The 17,935-nt window shown below is 39.9% G+C and overlaps 1 long non-coding RNA gene across 1 annotated transcript in view; it reads left to right on the forward strand.

Moving 5' to 3' along the window:
- The first annotated feature begins 9,646 nt into the window (after positions 1 to 9,646).
- LOC120881339 overlaps positions 9,647 to 17,935 on the forward strand; it is an 18,827-nt gene continuing 10,538 nt past the window's right edge. The window contains exons 1-2 of the long non-coding RNA XR_005725292.1: positions 9,647 to 9,727; positions 12,005 to 12,012. This is a non-coding gene — a long non-coding RNA (uncharacterized LOC120881339). The remainder of the gene's footprint in view (positions 9,728 to 12,004; positions 12,013 to 17,935) is intronic.

Consider the following 17,935-nt stretch of genomic DNA (forward strand, 5'->3'; position numbering starts at 1 on the left):
TGTCATGTAGTTTTATCTGAAAGTTTCAAAGTTAGTCAAGATTGTCTGAAAAGGCATACTTTCTAATCATATAGTGATAGATAATTCTGAAGAAAATGCTTCAGTTGCTCTGCAGTCTCAGAGCAATCTGTGGAAAAAATGAAAACAGCATACATCTACCTCTCAAATGGGGGGAGGGGAACTACAGTTGAGTCTAACAAACGTTTTGTTCATTACATTGCACACACACATACCTCACTGAGGATTTGTGGTTAATGCCTTGGCATTCTAAATTTAAAGAAGGTATGGCAGCCTCCCTGGTGGATCAGACAGTTAAGAATCTGCCTGCAATGGGGAGACTCAAGTTCGATCCCTGGTTTGGGAAGATCCCCTGGAGAAGGGAATGGCAATTCACTCCACTATTCTTGCCTGGGAAATCCCATGGACAGAAGACCCTGGAGAGCTACAGGTCATGGAATTGCAGAGTTGAACACGGCTGAGCGACTAACACTTTCTTTCTTATGGCAGCCTCCAATGATTTGGCAATGAGCTCTTTTGGAAGAAATTGAACTTAATGTTAGGAAAATACCTTCATAATAATTTTTGTGTGTGTGTGTTTGTTTTTCCCCCAGCTATTCAGCAGGAGAAAGAGTGTGCTGAAATGTAAAATGGGGGACCTACTTACAAGAGCAAATTTCAACATTGCTTGAGTGTTTTGCTTTTGGCAAATCTTTGTAGAGATTTTAGGTATCTTCTGATGTCTTTTCACCCATAGCCCCTGGCTAAGAGGTCAGGGGTAGCCAAAGTCCCCACATCTTAACAGTTCCATTGGTGCATAAATTCCAGCAGGCAGATGCTGTCAGTAATCTCACAATTGATGTGTGTAGTCTTTGAACTCCCATAGGATAAGCTGCTTTTAACTTTCTACAAATGATTCCCTCTATTGCTTCATAATCCTTAGGTTCCATGGTTTTGCATCTTCTCACAATTTTTTTTCATTTCTAATGAAGCAGTAAAATAATAAATATGACCAATAGGTTTATGATAGGCTCCTGTTGTTCATTTCTGGTGGTCTTCTAAGGAATGAAAGTACACAAGGGTACTTTTCAGCAAAATAAAATGAGTGCAGGAAAGATATTTTAGCAGATATGGCTCATGGGAAAGGCCCCTTCTGTCCAGATCAAGTGGGTCCTGACTTGGGGATTGTGTGGCTGAACCACACCAACTGCATTTTGTCAGTTCCATCTTAATTCGCACAGTCTTAACCTCCCCTCTTTTCATATGATTGAGCTTTAGCCTAATTTACAAGAAGTGAGTCCAAGCCAGATGAGTACCCTACCAACTTTTGCCCTTGCCTTCATCTGATATGAAACCTGCAAGAATGGATTTTGCTGACATAGATGGTTAATGGTCATGAAACCCCTGAGGGGAGGAACCCTGATCCCAGTCACTGCACTTGTACTTCTGCCTTGGTAATCAGATTCTCCTTTTAGCTTTGGCCCCTTTAAATTCTCTTGTACCCTTTTTGGAGGTCAGTGTGCAGTGCAGCTGTGAATGTCTCTGGATTATCTGTCCACTCTCTCCTTTGTTCCTTTATGTAAGTTACCCACAGTGAACTTCATAATTGCACTTTATGGCATTGCTCCCTCTGTTTTTTTTGGTGTCAAAGTTTCTTCTCAGTTTGCAGGATATTATTCAATATGTGTGCCCTCCAACACAGATACTAAGTGCTCTTCCTGGAAGTTGGAATCATAGAGATAGAGAGCCTTGGGAGAAGAGGTCATGTGCAAAGGGTCTAGCCCCTTTGTCTCAGAAATGAAGAAATGAAAACAAAGGGTCTGATTTGATCTTCTAAGGTGTGTAAGGGCTAGAATTTTAGGGGGACTCTTCTTGCTTTTTAGAAAGTACTTTTCAACTAAAGTCAGGGGACATGAAAGGCTGGGGTTGGATGGGGAGAGGCAAGAGGCTCTTGCTAACACCTGCTTTGCTAAGCACATCACTTCTTTCATTAGGCATCAGCTCAGATATGTAATACCTGATAATGAGCTGCAGCACAGAACTTCTGGTCTGGTTCTTGTCCTGAACAGAATTCACTGTTTTATGAACCAAATATTTTTGGTGTTTGTGGTGAGCACAGGTGCTATGAACCAAATTGGCTTCCCTCCAAAAAATTAATATGTTGAAGCCCTAACCCCAAGTGTGACTGGATATGAATATAGGGTATTTAGGTGATTAATTGAGATGGAAGGGGAATAATTGGATAGGACTGTGGCTATACAGAAGAGGAAGAGATACCAGATCTTTCCTCTACATGTGAGGACCCAACAAGAAGATGACCACTAGCAAGACAGAAAGAGAGCTTTCACCAGAAACTGACACTGCTAGATCTTGAGTCTCAGATTTCCATCCTCCAGAACTGTAAGAAAATGAACTTCTGTTGTTTATGCCACCTAGTCTACAGTATTTTGTTATGGCAAGCCTAGCTGGCTAATATAATCAAGAAAACAAATAAATAGATGAGTCCAGATGGCTACCCTAAAATGATACATTTATCACTTGAAATTTATAAGAACCAATCACCTATAATCCTACCAATTAGACATGTTAGCATTTAAGTGCCTAAGCGTCCGGACTGTGGTCTATTAATATTCATATATTTTCTGACTAAGGGGGATTATGCTGTTGCTTTTTGCAACCTTGAGTATTACCTTACCACTCCCTTCTAAGAGATGACATTCTGAAATAATCACTGGGTTTACAGGAGGTGAAAACTATGGTCTCTGCAATAGCATAAATGTTCCTAAGCAAAACTTTTGCTGAAATATCAATGAGGTGACACAATCACAGGGCTTAGAGTTGTTGTTCAGTTGCTAGTCAAATCTGATTCTTTTTGACCCCACAGTCTACAGCATGGCAAGCTCCTCTGTCCTCTACTATCTCCTAGATTTTGCTCAAATTCATGTCCATTGAGTCGGTGATGCTAACTAACCATCTCCATCCTTTGCAACTTCCTTCTCCTTTTGCCTTCTCTATTTCCCAGCTCAGGGTCTTTACCAATGACTTGGCTCTTAGGATCAGGTGGCCAAAGTATTGGATCTTCAACTTCAGCACCGGTCCTTCCAATGAACATTCAGTGTTGATTCCCTTTAGGAATAACTGGCTTAATCTTACAGTCCAAAGGACTCTCAAGAGTTTTCTCCAGCAGCACAGTTCAAAAGTATCAATTCTTTGATGCTCAGCCTTCTTTATGGTCCAAATCTAACATCTGTACATGACTACTGGAGAAAGCATAGCTTTGACAAGACTGACCTTTGTTGACAAAGTGACATCTCTGCTATTTAATATGCTGTATAGGTTTGTGAAAGCTTTTCTTCCAAGGAGCAAGCATCTTTTAATTTCATGGCTGCAGTCACTGTTCACAGTGGTTTTAGAGCCCAAGAAAATAAAGTCTCTCACGGTTTTCATCATTTTCCCATCTATTTGCCACAGTGATGAGACCAGATGCCATGGTCTTAAATTTTTGAATGTTGAGTTTTAAGCCAGCTTTTCCAGTCTCTTCTTTCACCTTCACCAAGAGGCTCTTTACTTCTTCATCACTTTCTGCCATTAGACTAGTGTCATATGCATATCTGATTTTATTGTTATTTTTCCTGACAATCTTGATTCCAGTTTGTGATTTATCCAGCCTGGCATTTCACATGATATATTCTGCATAGAAATTAGAAAATCAAGGTGACACTATACAGCCTTGACTTACTCTTTTTCCAACTTTGAAGCAGTCCATTGTTCCATGTCCAGTTCTAACTTTTGCTTCTTGAACTTGTACACAGATTTCTCAGGAGGAAGTTAAGGTGGTCTGGTATTCTCATCACTTTAAGAATTTTCCACACTTTGTTGCAATCCACACATTCAAAGGCTTTAGTGTAGTCAATGATGCAGAAATACAAGCTTTTAAAAAAAATTCCCTTGCTTTTTCTATCTTCTTGATGGCTCAGATGGTAAAGAATTTGTCTGCAGTGTGGGAGATTCAGGTTCAATCCCTCAGTTGGGAAGATCCCCTGGAGAAGGAAGTGGTGACCTACTCCAGTATTCTTGCCTGGAAACTCCCATGGATAGAGGAGCCTGGTGGCTACAGTCTATGGGGGCAGAAAGAGTTGCACATGACTGAGCGACTAACACTTTCACTTTTTCTATTATCCGATGGATGTTGGCAATTTGATCTCTGGTTCCTCTGACTTTTCTAAATCCAGGTGATACACCTGGAAATTTTCAGTTCATGGCTGGTGTCATCCCCAGGACCCCAGGGATACTTTGGGCTGCTCAGCCATTGGCCCTAAATTTGGCCCGACCTACCTATGGGCTGACACCAGCTTCAGGACACCCCTAGGCCAAGGCTCCTCCCATCAGCAAGTGAATACTGCATCTAGTGTTTCTAGGCCTACAGCTACACACTTCAGATCTCCTTGGGATCATTGGAGTACAGATTTATACTAAATGAGTCCCCTTATCAGGGTTATTATTCATTATGTTTGTGGAATATTAGAAAATCATTTTTTATTCATTTATTTCGCTGCAGTGGTTCTTCATTGTGGCATGCACAATCTAGTTCCCCAATCCAGGATCAAAATCGGGACCCCTCCTTGGGAGTGCAGAGTCTCAGCCACTGGAAAACCAGGGAAATCCTCTAGAAAAATCTTAAGAAAGAATTAGAAAAAGTGATATGGTTCCCAAGGATTATCAGGAAAAACTTCCACCAAATCACCTGCAATTAAATTTCTCCGGATGGGACCTTGACATGGTCTTATACAACCAGGATACAGTTTTGGAAGTGAAAAGCTCACTGCAGAACCATCACAGATTCAAAACAGAACTGTGGACCCATAAGAAAAATAGTGTTTATCCTTCAATAAAAATAAATTAATTAAAAAATTAGTGTTTTACAAAATGACATAATTTCTGTTGTGTTCCTTGTTGCTGCTTCAGTATCTCAGTGTCTGGCCATATGATATACAAATGTTTTTCAGAACTTTTCTGGCATGCTGGTCAGAAAGATATATATGAATTCCTGTGAATGAACTAGGATTATTTTGATTGTGTTAGGTGTATTTTACATTTAGTGAATCCAATAATCAAATACAGGCATTAATAAGCAAGTGTTACAACTGCACCATATGGGCCATGAAGCAGAAATACAGGATGAGAGACACACATGACATCTAGGAAGGAGGGAGGGAAAATGGGGTTTGATGTTAAAGACCTTGAGGGGAAATGAGAATATGTAATTTTTCACTTTTAGAGGGTGATTGGGGGCTTCCCTTGTAGCTCAGTTGGTAAAGAATTTGCCTGCAGTGCAGGAGACCTGGGTTCGATCCCTGGGTTGGGAAGATCCCCTGGAGAAGGAAATGGCAACCTACTCCAGTATCCTTGCCTGGAAAATCTCATGGACAGAGGAACCTGGTGGACTGCGAGGAAAACAGACACCTAAATTGTAATCATGATCTAACAGTGTTAGCTTGAAAATACAAATTAGAGCAAGGACTTTACAACTTAAATAACAAACTATAAATTCCCACCTTAGGAAAATAGTATTAATTCGACAAGCATACCCCATTCAAACTTTTTTCAATGTTGTCTGTATTACAGAATTCATTGTAAAACATAAGCATAAACTGAAATATGTTGCAGAAATAGCTGAATTTAAAAGTTCAAGAAGTAATTCCTGTCTCAGCCTTTCTGGTGATCTCTAGGGTCATTATCAGTTTTGTAAACATTTTATACCTCTTTTATTCTGTAACTGTCTAAGAGATAGGGTACAGTAATCCATAAGATTTTATGTGGGAAATGACAAAAAAGTAAAGTGAAGAAACTGATAAGAAAAGTCAAAGTTACCACAATTAAACTTTTTTCAACATACTCCATATACAGAATTATTTCAGATACATAAATGAGAAACCAAAAATAGTACAAAAATATCAGTTTACTTCTCCAGATCTCTGAATTATGAAGTTATTATTCCATACTCTTATTATTGGTATGTTTAGACTTACCCAATTCTAATTTTTTACCTGCTATTTCTTACACATTTAAAAGAAAAGTTTTGTGACCCACAATTATGTATCATAGGATAACAAGAGTGCCCAGTGAGAGTAGCTCAAGCACCAGTGTCCAGTGGAACAGCCAATGAGGGGTCCTACAGCCTGTGAGCCACAAGCATTGTCCCAAAATGTGTGGGGAAGTGACCTGGGATAAACCTGGGTGTGCTTCCTTGAAGTTTGTTTTCAAACATGGTTATTTGATTATATGAATCCACAGCTGGAAGAGGGACATGTCTCTTGACCTTTGCATTAAGTTAAGAGAAAGATGGTGAGCAGTAAAAAAAAAAAAAAAAAAAAAAAACCTAAGATGACCTTGTCTTTGCAGTGTTTCAATATTAATATTAATGGTATTGTTAATATAATCTAATTTCCATTGTGTTTTCCTCTTAATCCATTGGTGTTCTGTGTTTCGGTAAGTTATTATTTAACTCAGAGGCAGTTGGTGATTTTCTCGTTACTTTGAATAGATTTATAGCCTCCCATTTCTATGGAGAAAAAACATGTTCTGTCATTTAAACTTTGGGAATTTATTATGAAATTTATATATATTATATATTATTAAATTCATTATTAGAACTCAATTTTTGGTTAACTGTATCAAAGTTTTCTATTTGTATTCTTAAATTGTTTGAAAATTCTTCTTTGGATTAGGATGTAGAAACTTGTAAGGAATCACTCTCAGCCAAACAATGAGACAAACAGTGAATAATATACAAAAAATATAACTTTTCTTGAGCCCATCCAGAAAGTATAAAACCTTTTTGTAGAGACCAGATACATACAGGATTTCGCCTTCAGCGGAGGCCTGTGAGCTAAAGAGAAAGAATGAGCCAGGACAGGACACTAGAGGGAGCTTTACCAAATAGTGCAGGCATAAAGGGGACAACGCCTGAGCAAGGAGGGGGCAGAAAGTTCTGGTATTTCCAGCCCAGTTTGGAAGCAGTCTGGTAGCTCATCACATCTCAAGTGCTTACCTTGGGAAAAGGAGAGCCAGCACTGAGGGCCAATGAGTCCATTATTAGTATCATTACACATTACTGTAACTGAGCAGGACACTATGTAGAATTTGAGGAGAGACTCCCTCCCCATATGTCTTCTACCTGCCTCTTGTTTGCACAAAAAGTTTAGCATGCTATATCTTCTCTGAATTCCAAAGAGTAAAACTTAATCAGAGAAGCGAGAAAATACAGAGACAAAGGAAAACAGTCAAGCAAGACAAAATAATAATAGCTTGTCCATTACATGAAATCAAGGACCTTCAGTTTCTCCTGAAGGGCTGTAGATAATATTCTGAGCCATATACTTTGAGCTGTTTGCAGATACTGAAACCCCCACCTGGTGAAAGAAGTTAACTCTATGCTGACTACAAGCATTGGGATCATAGACCCCAAACTAGTAGGTTGATGATGCTCACTCCCATTATACTTCATCACCAACCATCAGAAGAATGTATGTGAGTTGGTCACACATCCTGTTACTCTCTCCCTCACTCTGTTTTAAAAAACCCTTCCCTGAAGGCCACTAGAGAGTTCAGATCTTTTGAGTATTAGCTGCCCATACTCCTTGCTTGATGCTTGCCATAAGCAGTGTATTTTCCTTTGCCACAACCTGGTATCAGTAGATTGGCTTTACTCTGTGCTGGCTAGTGGATCCAAGTTTGGTTTGGTAACAATTTTAGTAACCCAGTTTAGACAGTAACACTGACTGTGCATCTCGTCCTTGGCACATCAACATCTGTTCAATGACAAGCACTTTGGTCTTTCTCACAGACAAAGGTGTTCAAGAAGCTGCTGGACAGTATCCAAGAGCAGCCTAGATCTAGTTTCAACCTTCTGTTGGATGGGGCCCATTCCAGATAGAGCTGGCTGCAAGGTCTAGTGTATTCAAAAACTAACACTGGTTCACTGGTGAGTGGGGCTGGGTCCTGGCACAGCTGGCTGAGGAGTCCAAGGTATCACAGAGCTGGTGCTGACCTGCTGGTGGGTGGGACTGAGTCCCAGGTTGTCCTAGGGCTACTAGCAGCTCCATGGTGGGCAGAGCTGTGTCCTGAGGCTCTGGCTGCAGGACCCTGGGTGTCCCAGGTCTAGTGCCTGTGCTCTCATGTGTGGGACAGATCCTAGGCACTCTGGTGGACAGGGTTGTATCCAGTGGCACCTGTGGGCTCAGGGCATCATAAGGCACACTGGATGCTGGTGGATGGGCCTATGTCTCTGCCTGGCTAGTTACCTGATGTGAGACATCCAATCCTGGTGCCCATAGGCTGGTGGTCAGGAGCAAGGCTTGGTCCTGAGAATTATAAGCCAGGAAGAAGATGTCAAAATGATACTTGCCAGCACCAGTGTCCATGTGGCAGAAAAAGCTTTCCAAAATTTCTTCCACCAGTATATCCCCAGAGTGAGCTCCAGATTTCTCCTACCTCTCCAAGAGACACTCCAAGATCAGCAGGTGGGTCTGACCTAGTTCAGTTTAGTTCAGGTCAGTCGCTCAGTTGTGTCTGATTCTTTGCGACCCCATGAATTGCAGCACGCCAGGCCTCCCTGTCCATCACCAACTCCTGGAGTTCACTCAGACTCGTGTCCATCGAGTCAGTGATGCCATCCAGCCATCTCATCCTCTGTCATCTCCTTCTCCTCCTGCCCCCAATCCTTCCCAGCATCAGAATATTTTCTAATGAGTCAACTCTTCTCATGAGGTGGCCAAAGTACTGGAGTTTCAGCTTTAGCATCATTCCTTCCAAAGAAATCCCAGGGCTGATCTCCTTCAGAATGGACTGGTTGGATCTCCTTGCAGTCCAAGGGACTCTCAAGAGTCTTCTCCAACACCGAAGTTCAAAAGCATCAATTCTTCGGCGCTCAGCCTTCTTCACAGTCCAACTCTCACATCCATACATGACCACAGGAAAAACCATAGCCTTGACTAGATGGACCTTAGTCGGCAAAGTGATGTCTCTGCTTTTGAATATACTATCTAGGTTGGTCATAACTTTTCTTCCAAGGAGTAAGCGTTTTTTTAATTTCATGGCTGCAGTCACCATCTGCAGTGATTTTGGAGCCCCCCAAAATAAAGTCTGACACTGTTTCCACTGTTTCCCCATCTATTTCCCATGAAGTGATGGGACCAGATGCCATGATCTTCGTTTTCTGAAAGTTGAGCTTTAAGCCAACTTTTTCACTCTCCCCTTTCACTTTCATCAAGAGGCTTTTTAGTTCCTCTTCACCTTCTGCCATAAGGGTGGTGTCATCTGCATATCTGAGGTTATTGGTATTTCTCCCAGCAATCTTGATTCCAGCTTGTGTTTCTTCCAGTCCAGCATTTCTCATGATGTACTCTGCATATAAGTTAAATAAGCAGGGTGATAATATACAGCCTCGACGTACTTCTTTTCCTATTTGGAACCAGTCTGTTGTTCCATGTCCAGTTCTAACTGTTGCTTCCTGACCTGCATACAGATTTCTCAAGAGACAGGTCAGGTGGTCTGGTATTCCCATCTCTTTCAGAATTTTCCACAGTTTATTGTGATCCACACCTAGGCTCCTTTCAAATTACTGCTTCTCTCCTGTCTTTATTGTATTGATTTCCTCTTTGATCTTTATTATTTCCTTCCTTCTGCTGACCTTGGGCTTGGCTTGTTCTCTTTCTAATTCCTTTAGATGGTAGGATAGATTCTTTATTGGAGATGTTCCTTGGTTCTTGAGGTAGACCTGTATGGCTATAAGCTTTCCTCTTAGAACTGCTTTTGCTGCATCCCATAGGTTTTGGAAAGATGTGTGTTTATTTTCATTTGTCTCCAGGTATTTCCTAACTTCCTCTTTGATTTCTTCACTGATCTATTGGTTTTTTTCCTATCATATTCTTTTCTCTCCATGTGTTTGTGGCTTTTGCATTTTCTTTATGTAATTATTTTCTAATTTCATACAGTGTGGTTAGAGAAAATGCTTGGTACAATCACTGTTCTCTTAAGTTTGTTGAGATTTGGGTTTTTTGTGGCATAGCATGTGGTCTATCCTGGACAATGTTCCACGTGCACTTGAAAAGAATGTATATTCTGCTGCTTTTTGATGGAATATTCCTTAAATATTTATTTCATCCAACTGGATTAACATGTTGTTGAAGGCCACTGCTGTCTCCTTATTGATTTTCTATCTAAATTATCTGTCTATTGCTGTAAGTGTGGTGTTAAACTTCCCTAACATATTGCATTCTTGGATTCATGTTGATGTATGGCAAAACCAATATAATATTGTAAAGTAATGAACCTCCAATTAAAATAAATAAATTTATATTTAAAAAAATAAAATAAAATAACCCCCCCCAAAAAAAAACCAGCAAAAGATACACAGCTGGATGAAGAATTGTTGATTTAGAATATAGATGAAAGAAATTATATAGACTACCTCATAGAAAGACACATGAAGTATAAAAGATTAAAGAGATGGCAAGAGACTTAAGAAATGGACTTAATACTAAGGAGGTATTAAGTACATCTTGTAGGCATGCCAGAAGTGGTAACCTGGCTAAATTTTAGAATAATAATATTCACAGAGAAACAGTTGATACTTTCCAGAATTTAGAAAGGCTATATTTCTATAGACTCAGGAAACACACCTGGACACATCATAGTAGAGCTACAGACAAAGTTAGCATATAGATCATACTAGCAAACAAAAGACACATTGTCTACAGAGCCATGCCAAAGACTATGACAGTAAATCTCCTTTCATAAACAAATGGAAGCAGAAAGCAAGTAGTGAGAGTAAGCAACCACACACATAGTGTTGCATTCCTAGCCTAAGTATTATGATAAGGCTTTGATAGACTCAAAGATGGACCACTCAGAACACCACAGCAAGGACAGACTTACTGCTGTTCATTAGTCATAAGTCACTTCAGGTGTACCTCAGCTGCACAGAGCTGCATTGAACTTCTCGAGTTGGCCCACTTCTAAGGACTGGTCAAGGAGGTGGTAAAAAGTTCTGACTCTGTTGGGCCAGTGTGAAGTGACTTTAAAGGCTTATTTTCCCTTGAGAATTCAGTATGGGATCAGAAAATAATTTGGAGAGTCAGCATTAGATATGCACTTCTTCCTCGGCCCACAGCTGTCTTCTTCCCATCCCTTTCTTGGGCAATGAGAGTGCACAAATGTCCTGCACACAAAAGACCACATCATTCTTAGAACTTAATTTGTAAAAAAAGACATTGGAGGCAACATGAAAAATCATATTTACAACAATAGACACTATTGTTAGGGAAATTATATTAAGTCTTGTTTAGGCTTCAGGGACAAAGCAGAACAGGCCTCTGACCTTGCTTCTGATCTACCAGGACACTGCTCTGACTACTGCTGTGGGTGTCAGCCACACCTGCTGTGAATGTGGAAGAGAATCTATTATCTATTGTATAATAGATAGATAAGAAGAGGATCTTGGAATTTAAGTCCCTGGAGGAGGTCTGGCCAACCACTCCCTGGATTTAGCAACATTCCAAGATTGGTAGAACAAAGCAAACAGTACTGGAAAATATTTGCAAAATACCAGAGCTGTAGTTTTGCTTACATATTGATGATGATAATCAGTTTGCAGCCTGGGATTATAAGGGGGGAAGCTGGCAGTGCAATCTTTGAAGTCTCACCCATGGAGTGGAAGTGCTACCGGGGACCTTTTCCCAATTGGAGCTCCAGATGTCCTGTATCACCGGACTTCCCAACTCTGCTTAAGTCTGGATGTTAGTCAAAATCCAATTTGGTATCCTCTGCTCTATTTTGCTCTCTTTTTTAATATTAGTATATTGCAAGTAAGTTAGATTATTCTCAAATAAATACTTGTATTATTTATTTGTACATAACAAGTGGCTTATTTTGTTAACAAACCCTTTGAACCTGAGATGAAAGTGAAAACTTACGACAAAACAACTATGGTAAAGGAACTTCCAAGGAATGTTTGTCACTTCTGGTATGCCAAGGAGATGTATTTTCTTAGTCCATTTCTTATGTTTCTTGACCTCTATTTAATCCTTTTATACTCTTTATGAAGTATTTTATAGTATTTCTTTCATCTATCTTCTAGGTCATATATTCTCTCTCCATTTGTGTCTCAGCTGTTTAAAATTCCTTTATTCTTCTGTTCCAGTGGTTATGATGTTCAGTACTAGAAAGCTTATTTGCCTTTTGATAATTAGCTATTTATTAGTCATGTTTTATGTATCTTATCATCTATTTAAATATGTTAAGTACATTTTTTATACTTTGTATCTGATTATAAGTCTTTACAGGTTTCCATCTTGGTTTATTGTTTATATTGATGCTGTCATTTTGAAGCGGGAAGTTTTATCTATTGAGGGGGGCTTTAATTGTAGGAATACTTGTAGAAGCCTCAATTAGGGTTAAGGTCCTCTAGACACAATTAGATTTGCATTTGCCACATATATGAGTTTGCAAATAGAAATTACTTGGGCCATGCTGATAGTATTAATTAGACTACCAAAGCTACATCAGGGCACTCTTTTGGTTACAAATTCTTTAGGCAATATTTTATTCCTCACCCATAGCTAAGGACAAAAATTAGAATTTTCTTTGGTCCTTCCTTTCTTATGAGAAAGTAAGTCCAGTTTTTCACTATGAGTATATGCCAAGAGCCAGCATGGGAGATCCCACCCATGACAAGGTCATGTGGAAGAGACCTGATGAGCAAGTCAGATCAGGACTCAAGGGACCCCCTGGACCTGCTCGAGCATCTACCCCAAAACCAGAATCTGTCTGTCTTACTATTTTATGCCTTTCATTAACTCTGCTGACATTAACAGGGGGCTATCCCTGACCACCTTTCTCTGGAGAAAATCAACTTAGGGCTCTAATTGATAAGTCTCTTGGGCATGAGAGGAATATTTCAATTCAAACCCCCTCTGTTGTCATTCTAGCTTGCTTAGCAGGTTTATTCAGACTCCTACAGCTACTCATGTGATTGTTCACAGCCTCCCAACTGTGAGAGACATGGGAAGCCTAAAACATTCTAAAAATATAGAGCATTTTGAAGAGTTAAAAACTATTAGAGTAGTGCTGGTGTAGGATTTCACTGTTGAACCAGTGCTTGCTGCCAAGTTCCTATATCCCTTATCCATTGTGCACCTGGGAGTGCATTAGTTAACATAGTTGGAACGTAAGAAAAACAAGCAGTAGCCTTGGAATTAACCACATCAGACCTTTGAGCTAATTGGTTCTTTCTTTGCTGTAACTCACTGCACCCTTGCTCCGTGAGAATGTAACTTTGTTTAATACTTTCTGAGGCTGACATAGATTAGAAATATAAAGAAAAAAACACTTCAAGGGAAAATAAGTTTTCTGGTTGAGCAGCCTTTATCAAAAGAGGGTCATAAAATGTCCATAGGCCTCCAAGGCCAGAAGATAATGTACACAACATTGTTTATGGGAAAGGTATGCAGAAAAAAATCCTGATTTTGATAAAGACAAAACAGATGTAATGTTTGGGCTGACTCTGCATGACTTTGCATCTTTCATTTCCCTCTATGTACAAGTCAAGGTATAAAAGTTACTTTTGAAAATAAAGTTACGGGCCTCACTCACCAAAGCTTGGTCACCCCGTGTCATTTTTTCTTTCTCTCCCTTTCTTTTTCAGGCTGATCCCTTGGAGAGCAGAGGCTCTCTGAGTTCACTTTCCTTCCCCGGGCTTCTAAGACCCCCCCATCAAGAGGGCGCCTGTAGCCTATGTGAACAGAGCAATCCCGTGCTGGGGCTTTATTGGCTTTCTGCATAAACCAAGGAATATCAACCTCTTTCACTCCCCTATTTTCTTATCTGCAACATTCTTCCTTTATCTCTCTCTAAATCTCTCTCGCCAATGCCAACTCTCCTGAGGGTACCCCTGGAACCTGCTGGGCAGGTATAGTCAATTAATCATTTAGAATTATGTGTGTGTGTCAGCTGTCTATTGATTTGAGCCACTTTTCAAGCACATCTGAGTATTTAAAATACTCTTTAACATAACTTTGTATATTACAATTTATAATGGGAAGATTTTAAATTTTTTACACAATTTCCAAATGTGAAATGTAAATATCCCTTAAAAATATAAACCATCCTAAGACCACTCAGTGATAATCACCTTATACCTAAGCTACACTGCAAAGTTCCAGGCAACCTTCACACACATACCTGGTACTGAAAGGGGCCTCTTTTCTTGTGGAGCAGTCCAGCAGGACAGAGTAACCTTTTCCATGGTAGCCCTATGTCCTCAAACAGCAAGGCAGAAGTACATTCCTTCTTAAAACTTAGCCCTATTATTGGTATAACATCATTTCCACCGTATTTTATTCATTGCTCAAAATAATCACAGGCTTCATCATCTCAGGAGGAGGGGGAAACAGACAGAACCTCTCATTGGAAGGAGTATTCAGGGATGAGCTATACTCCTGAATCTAATAGCCACTGAAATCAAAGACAAGCTTCTTGAGATGTTTTTGGGTGCCATACACAGGGTATGGCCATAGGAATAAGTGTTTTGTTCACTATACTATGGTGATTGTCTTAGGATTGGTTTGCTCTTTACTTACCACTAGGAGAGGGGTACCTACTATTTAGTAGAATCTTATACTGCATGCCACAGCTTTCACACCAAAGTGGACTGAAAATTCTAACCATTATAGACATCCTCTCCCACTTGTAGGGCCATTTATATAGACAAAGAAACACACAGGTAGACAGCAAGGAGAATGTAAGTACAGATTTCTTGGTGAAAGGAACTCAGACAAACCTGGTCTGAATATCTATTTTTTTCTGACTTAGGGACACAGAGTTTTCTCATATACCTCATGGTCCTCTTCTTTTTCAGTCCTCCAACATCTGACATTATAGCTGTAATCCATCCTTCTCAATTGTGAAAAATCCATTTCCACAGAGTCATAAAATGGGGCAGGTTTGAGGGAAACATTTAGGGAGAGTGAAAAACATAAGAAGCTGTCCTTGCATGATATTGGAGTGTGGTTAAGGGAAATACTTCATTAAACGTTCTTCACTTGAATTAATTTCCAAATGGAGATTTGAGATCATTGAAGGTTATTCTTTTATATTGAGATATTTCCTATCAAGCAGGTTCATCAAAAGAAGCATGGTTTCTGTTATCCTCTGATAGAATCACTCAAAGGCAAAACCATTTCTAATGGATGAGACACTGAAGTGAGATTCAGGGAATCACCTGGATCCTGGTGTCAGTTCTAATTCAGTAGCCATGTGGCTCTGGGTAATGCTCTTCACCAACCAGAATATGGTAAAGGACTCTGATTTTTCAGATGGATATATTACACAAGCCAGGCTATTTACTTTCACAAGCACAGTAACCTTATATATTACTCCTACTTAAAACAAACTTCCCTCAGGTGCATGACAAAATACCTGCTCAAGTATCAGGCCCACCACACTATATGATTTCTGCTTATCTTCACTTCTCAAAGATTAATGAATTTCACAATGTCTCTGTATAGAGGAATACTGCAGTTATTTCTGCAGTAGTTTGAACTGAAAGAGTTTCAGCTCTTGTTTATGTTTTACAATAAATTCTATCATACTGATTATGTTGAAAAAAATTTGAACTGTTTCCCTAGGGTTTAAACTTATAGTTTGTTATTTAAGCAGAAAACGGTTGCCTTAACTTGTATTTGCAATAGCCAACACCATTAGATCATGATTACTCATTAGGTGGCTGAGTGCTTCAATCACCCTCTGAAGTGAACAACTATGTATGCTCATTTCCCATCTTGGTCGTCAACATTGAACCCCATTGTCCCTCTCTCCTTCCTAGGTATCAAGTGTCAGTCGCCCATGCACTTCTGTCTTCCTGGCCTACATGGTGCAGTTGTAAAACTGGTTTCCTAATGCCTGTATTTGATTATTGGATACACTAAATGTAAAACACACCTAGCCCAATAAAGGAGAAAGCAATGGCAACCCACTCCAGTACTCTTGCCTGGAAAGTCCCATGGGCGGAGGAGCCCGGTGGGCTGCAGTCCATGGGGTCGCTAAGAGTCGGACACGACTGAACGACTTCACTTTCACTTTTCACTTTCATGACTTGGAGAAGGAAATGGCAACCCACTCCAGTGTTCTTGCCTGGAGAATCCCAGGGACGGGGGAGGCTGGTGGGCTGCCATCTATGGGGTCGCACAGAGTCGGACACGACTGAAGCAACTTAGCAGCAGCAGCAGCCCAATAAAAATATGCTAGTGGGTTAGATTTCTTACAGGAATTCACACATAATAGCAATGGACAAGAATTGCTTGGGAAAATATTCCTATGTCATATGGGTAAACACAGGGATATTGAAAGCAACAATAATGAGCACAATAGAAATGAAATAATTCTGTGAAATACTATCTCTTTCCTATGGGTCTAGAGTTCCCTTTTCAAAAATACAATGGCTCTGAAATTAGCTTTTCATTTCCAAAATTATATTCAGGTTATCTATGATCATCTCAAGGTCCCACCTAGAGATATTTTATTAACATTGCTTTGGTGGAAGATTTTTCCTGGCCTCCTTGGGAATCATATTCTTTTTAAAAAATTCTCTCATAAGATTTCTCTAATTTTACACAAAATACTAAATAATATTCTTGACAATGAGGCTCATTTATCCTAAATATTTACTGCATTGACCAAAGAGAGCCCTGGAAGTATAGTAGCCCATCAGAATTCTTCCATATTGGACCGAAAAATACAGACCATCATTGCCTGTTTTGGAATAGGTACTGTCCACCTCATACCTGTACTACTAAGGGAGGCGCTGTCTAGTATCTTGCCCCAGGACCTCGATTCTTTTTTTTTTTTAATTTTACTTATTTATTTAATTTACTTTACAATATTGTATTGGTTTTGCCATACATTGACTTGAATCTGCCATGGGTGTACATGTGTTCCCCATCCTGAACCCCCCTCTCACCTCCCTCCCCATACCATCCCTCTGGGTCATCCCAGTGCAACAGCCCTGAGCACCCTGTATCATACATTGAACCTGGACTGGTGATCTATTTCACATATGATAATTTACATGTTTCAATGCCATTCTCCCATATCATCCCACCCCTCGCCTTCTCCCACAGAGTCCAAAAGACTGTTCTATACAGTGTCTCTTTTGCTGTCTCACATACAGGGTTATCATTACCATCTTTCTAAATTCCATATAGGTGCATTAGTATACTGTATTGGTGTTTTTCTTTCTGGCTTACTTCACTCTGAATAATAGGCTCCAGTTTCATCCACCTCATTAGAACTGATTCAAATGCATTCTTTTTAATGGCTGAGTAATATTCCATTGTGTATATGTACCACAGCTTCCTTATCCATTTGTCTGCTGATGGACATCTAGGTTGCTTCCATGTCCTGGGTATTGTAAACAGTGCTGGGATGAACATTGGGGTACACGTGTCTCTTTCAATTCTGGATTCCTCAGTGTGTATGCCCAGCAGTGGGATTGCTGGGTCATTTGGCAGTTCTATTTCCAGTTTTTTAAGGAATATCCACACTGTTCTCCATAGTGGCTGTACTAGTTTGCATTCCCACCAACAGTGTAAGAAGGTTCCTTTTTCTCCACACCCTCTCCAGCATTTATTGCTTGTAGACTTTTGGATAGCAGCCATTCTGACTGGCGTGAAATGAGGACTTCAATTCTTTTTTCTTTATCACATGAGGTTCTGCCAGTTTAAAGAAAGTCTTCTGTTTTTTCTGTGCTGTAGAGCCCTGTCCCTTTCCTGAAGGGCTCAGGAAAAGTTTGATTTCATGGATTATCAGGATTTTATCTCAATGTTTGGCTGAGAGTGGTGTACTTTACAGGCTCTTATATCCTACACAATAGGAAAGAATT

Source organism: Oryx dammah, unplaced genomic scaffold (genome assembly GCF_014754425.2).
Source record: "Oryx dammah isolate SB20612 unplaced genomic scaffold, SCBI_Odam_1.1 HiC_scaffold_23, whole genome shotgun sequence".
NCBI classification, from domain to species: Eukaryota; Metazoa; Chordata; class Mammalia; order Artiodactyla; family Bovidae; genus Oryx; species Oryx dammah.